Consider the following 6,098-nt stretch of genomic DNA (forward strand, 5'->3'; position numbering starts at 1 on the left):
TAAAACTGAAAAGTGTTTTAACACCAGAACTTTATCTTGCTCTGTTTAAATTCATTAGTGGATTATTAAAAGTGAGAGAGATAAGATGATGAACTACATCAAATAAATGGATGATTTACTGAGCTACAGCAAGAATTAAACTGTAATCTCAAACAAACTTCTTTTAGGAGGGCAGACACATGGTAACCAATCAGAACATTAAAATGAAAGATAGTGTTGCAAATAACATAGAATGTGAACATCTGTTTTTCTCCTCCACTGCGACAGCTCAGCACAGCTTCCAGTTTCCGGTTTGTACCTGTGCAAGTCTGCTGCAGCTGCTGTGCTGATTATCGTCACTGCTTTACGGTCTGTCGTTAACAATTACGTTGTACTTGTTTTAATCTCGCTTTGTGTCTCTGCTTCATTAGCGTTACCTATCAACACATTCTTTCTACTGTTTGGCTGCTAGCTTGCTAATACCAGCTTAGCCTTCTTGCTAACCTTACTTACATATCAATAGTGTGTTGGTAGTTAACGTTTACGTTACCTCTCATTGTCTGCCACTATGTCTTGCTCTCTCTGCCTCGCTCTCGTAGAGAAGTTGTCTCTCCTAGAGAGACGTGTCCATCAGCTAGAGAAAGGTAGCGCTAGTTCTGTACGTTCACACTGAGGGCGGCAAGAACGTCAAAGTGACCAGAAGTCATTCATTTTCTATGTGAGCCCTGTACCTTAGTTATAGGGGACTCAGTGACACGAGGGATCAGGTTAGCAACGCCAGCGACTGTTACCTGTCTCTCTGGGGCCAGAGCTCCCGATATAGAAGCTAACCTTAGGGTGCTGGCAAACAGGAATAGCCGTATCGACAAGGCACACCCCATAAACACCAGCTATGACAACATTGTTATTCATGTTGGCACCAATGATATTAGAATGAAGCAATCAGAAGTCACAAAGGTCAACATAGCTAGGACTTGTGACTTTGCCAGAAAGATGTGTTGGCATTGATTAATTGTCTCTGGTCCTCTACCAGCTAGGGGTAATGATGAAAGATACAGTGGATTAGTGCAACTGAATCGCTGGTGGGCGCAGTTTTCTGTAAGCTAGATCAGGGATACGATTTTTAGATAACTGGCCACCTTTCTAGGGTAGACCTGGCTTGCTAAAAGCGGACGGCCTGCACCCTAATGGGCATGGCACCGCTGTTTTATCAGGCAACATAGATAGATGTTTGAGTCAGCTATGGCATCCTTCACCAGAGCAGGCCAGGTCGCAGGTGATTAGAGAACCTGCTAAGGAAAAGCCCTCAGAGGCTGCTAAGTCCCATGAGTCAATGACTCCTCTCCTCCAACATAAGGCTAAGATTAATATGAGTAATTATTCATTTAATGGAGAGGCTTCAGCATCTCCCTCTTTAAGCCTGGTCCTCATTCTGCCTCTGTTGCTCAACATAACCTGCACTATGGTCATCCCTCTGTCAGCAGCAATTTGGCTTTTCCTATTAGCATACTCTCACGCCCACACAGGCCACTTCAGTCTAGATTTAGACAGCCCATTTCTCACAACCACTTAGTTCCAATTCAACTGACCCCCTCTTCCAATTTGAACGTTGTAAGCCCGATAACCCTGAAGTTAGGTTTTATTAATATTAAATCGCTCCCCCATAAGGCCTTGCTGGTCAGTGATCTTATCACTGATCTTAGCCTTGACATGATGGGTTTGTGTGAAACTTGGTTGAAGCCAGATGTTTATTTCTCTTTAAATGAAGCCTCACCCCCCAACTATTCCTTTTCGCATGCTGCTAGAGCAGCGAAGAAAGGTGGGGCCTGTAGCCCTAATTTATAATGCTGAATTCTCTCCTAGCATCTTTAATGTACCAAACTTTGCCTCCTTTGAGGTGCTCTCTATGAAGCAATCCTGCACTACCTCATCCTTCCTTATAGTAGTGATCTGTCGGCCCCCTGGGCCCTATAGTCAATTTCTAGATGAATTCTCTAAATTCATCTCTAACATTATAACTACGGTGGATAAAATCCTTATAATGGTGGATTTTAATATCCACATCAGTAACAACTCTGACTCTCTTAATAAAGCATTCACATTTATTTTAGACACTTCTGGCTTCAACGTCTGCGAGCTAATAATGTGAATTATTTCTGTTTGGAAACACTTACTGCCTATGAATCAGCCCACCACCGTCTATTTTTTGCAAGGCAAAAGGTGCTAGTATCAAAAATAGAGATTATGGTTCCACCCTCGTGGAGTCCCCCTGCAACGCACAAGGGTGGCAATCAATTGGACCTAGTCTTCACGAGAGGCTGCCAAGTTCCTGATCTCACGGTTACACTGCTTCACACCTCAGATCACTTCTTCGTGTCTTTCTCTCTCTCGATCTCTCCCTCCCTGAAATCCTCAGCGCCCACGCTGCCAGTCGCAGCTAGACGGAACCTTCGCACCCTCTCCTCTAGTGCCTTCTCTTCCATGGTCTGCTCCTCTCTCCCATCTGTAGGAGACTTCTCACTTCTCCCCGTGGAAGAGAAATCCTCTATGGTCCTCTCTGCGCTGGCCTCCTCCCTGGACACCCTCTGCCCCCCAGTCACCAAGACGGCTCGCCTCTCCGCTCCCAGTCCCTGGTTGACTGATAGTATTCGTGCTGATAGAACCAAACTTTGCGCGGCTGAACGGAGATGGCGGAAATCGAGATCCTCCAACGACCTATCCCACTACCACTCTCTTCTTTCTTCTTTCTCCTCTACCTTGTCCGCTGCCAAATCTGCCTTCTTCCACTCTAGGATCAACTCTGCCTCCTCCAACACCTGCAAACTCTTCTCTACCTTCTCCTCCCTCTTCTCTTCTCCTCCTCCTCCTCCTCCTCCCTCATCCCTATCTGCTGATGACTTTGTCTCCTTCTTCGAGAAGAAGATCAATGACATCTGCGACTCCTTCCCCCCTTCCCCTCCCACCTCGGATCCTGCACCCTCCCCCCCTCCACTATCTTTTCCTCCTTCTCCCCTCTATCTGACGCTGAAGCTCTCCTACTTATAAAATCCCATCGTCCTACTACCTGTCCTCTTGATCCCATCCCCTCTCCTCTCTTTCAGGCCATCTCGGACGACATTCTGCCCTTCATCTCGTCCTTGATCAACAGCTCCCTATCTACTGGCACGGTTCCTTCTGCCCTGAAGAGAGCATGGGTCAAGCCACTGCTCAAAAAGCCCACTCTAGACCCTGCTGATGTCAGTAGCTACCGTCCAGTCTCTCTCCTACCGTTTCTCTCCAAAACCTTGGAACGTGCAGTTTATAACCAACTCTCTCCATATCTTCTGCAGTACAATCTACTGGATCAGAATCAATCCGGATTCAAAGCCGGCCACTCCACCGAGACGGCCCTCCTTGCTGTCACGGAGGAGCTCCACCTGGCCAGAGCGAAGTCTCTCAGCTCTGTCCTCATACTCCTAGACCTCTCCGCAGCATTCGACACAGTCAACCACCAGATACTCCTCTCATCCCTTTCTGGGCTGGGCTTCGCGGGTTCTGCACTCGCATGGTTCAAGTCCTATCTGTCTGACCGTTCCTACCAGGTCTCTTGGGGGGAATCGGTCTCCTCCACCCGCCCTTTACTCACAGGAGTCCCACAAGGTTCTGTACTTGGTCCACTCCTCTTCTCTCTCTACAGCAGATCACTCGGTCAAGTTATCTCTACCCATGGCCTCTCTTACCACTGCTACGCTGATGACACACAGCTGTTCTTCTCCTTCCCCCCCTCTGACTCCCAGGTTCAACCTCGCATCGCAGCCTGCTTAGCAGACATTGCCTCATGGATGTCTGCTAACCATCTCAAACTCAACCCAGAGAAAACAGAGCTCCTGTTTTTTCCTGCTAAGAACTCCCCAGCGATCGACACTGCAATAACCATCGAGGGATCTTTGGTATTCCCCACCACAGCAGCCAAAAACCTTGGCGTAACCCTGGACAACCAGCTGACCTACTCCGATCACATCGCGGCAGTCGCTCGATCCTGCAGATTCTCCCTATACAACATCAGGAGAATCCGTCCCATTCCTAACACAACAGGCGACCCAGCTCCTGGTCCAAGCGCTTGTCATCTCCCGCCTGGACTACTGCAACGTGCTACTGGCTGGCTTGCCGGCCTGTGCCATCAGGCCGCTCCAGCTCGTGCAGAACGCCGCTGCACGCCTGGGATTCAACCTCCCTAAACACTCTCATGTCACTCCACTGCTTACTGCACTCCAATGGATTCCGGTAGCAGCCCGCATCCAGTTCAAGACACTGGTGCTGGCCTACCAGGCCACTAGAGGCTCTGCTCCATCATACCTTCAGGCTCTTATAACTCCATACACCCCAACTAGGACCCTCCGCTCTATGACGTCTGGACAACTGACGGTCCCCTCACTTCGGGAACCCGGCAGCCGCTCCTCCCAACCACGCCTCTTCTCCGCCATTACCCCGAGGTGGTGGAATGACCTCCCCCATGCAGTCAAGACTGCGGAATCTCTTACCATCTTCCGCAGGAAACTGAAAACCCACCTCTTTAGAACCCACCTGTCCCCCAATGCCTAACCTCCCTTTCCTAAAAAAAAAAAAAATATATATATATATAACCTTTGTCTTGTATCTGCGTTTGTCAAAGTATTCCAGGGGCGCAATACGAAGGGGCAATTTTACGCTCGGTCTTATTGTGATCTCTGCTCACAAGGTATTAGAAATCTGACTCTGACTGATGCACTGATTGTAAGTTGCTTTGGTAAAAAGCGTCTGCCAAATAACAAAATTGTAAATTGTAAATTGGTTCCATGCCTCAGAGTATTCAGTGGTTTTGATTTTCAACAATAAAATGATTTTAATAATACAACGAAACATTGGACAATGAAAAATTCTGCTTGTCTAAGAGGCAGTTTTCAGAGAGAAAATCGGTGGCAAAACACGAAGTGAAGGCACAGGAGGGTCTGCATGTCCAGTGGGGGAAATCTATTGTTACCACACCCCGATTCTATGGTGAGGAATAATATCTATATGAACCCAGAATTCAAGAGGCAGACATTGCTATGCTGAGACACTTCAGGGATGCTTGTATTGTTTTTACAAAAACTTTTTGAATGACATTTTCCATCTGCTTTTATACTGTTTCAGGCTCAGGCAAAGTTAGTAGGAACCTGTTGGGACTGGCTTAATTGAAAGACTTGGAGAAAAACAGTCAAGGTAAATGACAATCATAACCACAAGTGTGTAGCAAAGCATTTAGTGAGGCACACCAACTAGTTAATCTAACACACTTGTGCCAATTCCACAGCAAGCTTTGTTCTAGTCTTCACAAATAAGCACTTAAACCCATGTGTTCATGTTTACAACTGTATGTCCTTGATCTCCAATACAAATCATGCCCCACAACTCTGTGAATTATGTGCACTCACTACACGTTTTGTGCAAAGCTTGACTACCACATCATACAACTACCTTTCATATAAACAGGAGACTTTTAAACATTACCCCAGCATAACCATCAGTCAAGTCTGTTTGACGTGTCAGGTTTGATTTGAAAGCCTGTCTTTTATTTTGTAATTCATCTTTAAATTTCAGGACAGTCATGACCTGACTGTGTTTATTACACAGCTGACAGCGTGTAATGCTCTTTTTTGTTCTCATGATGATCGCACCTACCCTACATCCCTTCCTTTGTTGGCATTAAAAGCATTAACTTGCACTTAAAATCTGAATTTGCTACTTCTATTAAAGTAAACATTTTATTTAAGAGCAAAATCGAATAGTTTCTTTCATTGTTCTTAGTGTCATGTTCAATCTGCCCACACGAGCTTCACGTTCTGGAAAGTCCAACTTGACTTTAGGTGGAGTGTGTTTAAGATGTTTGGCATTTCAAACAATCAAGGTTCCATCTTCTGTGCTCTCATGTTCATGGTGTCCAGTTTATCACTATTGTCTGTAATTACCTCTGTTGGATATCCAAACCTTGCAAAAATTTAAGTTTAAGGCCAGATACATCATGCATCATGGATTGAAGATATAGGTGAGGGGTCCCTGTCTGAAGTGTAAATTTGCCTTCCTACAAGTATGTTTGAAGTGTTCTACAGCCCATGAACAAC

The 6,098-nt window shown here is 46.1% G+C and overlaps 1 pseudogene; it reads left to right on the forward strand.

Moving 5' to 3' along the window:
* The first annotated feature begins 3,446 nt into the window (after positions 1-3,446).
* LOC115822227 (uncharacterized) lies at positions 3,447-4,539 on the forward strand (annotated as a pseudogene).
* The last annotated feature ends 1,559 nt before the right edge of the window (positions 4,540-6,098 follow it).

The sequence above is a fragment of the Chanos chanos genome, chromosome 10, assembly GCF_902362185.1.
Source record: "Chanos chanos chromosome 10, fChaCha1.1, whole genome shotgun sequence".
NCBI classification, from domain to species: domain Eukaryota; kingdom Metazoa; phylum Chordata; class Actinopteri; order Gonorynchiformes; family Chanidae; genus Chanos; species Chanos chanos.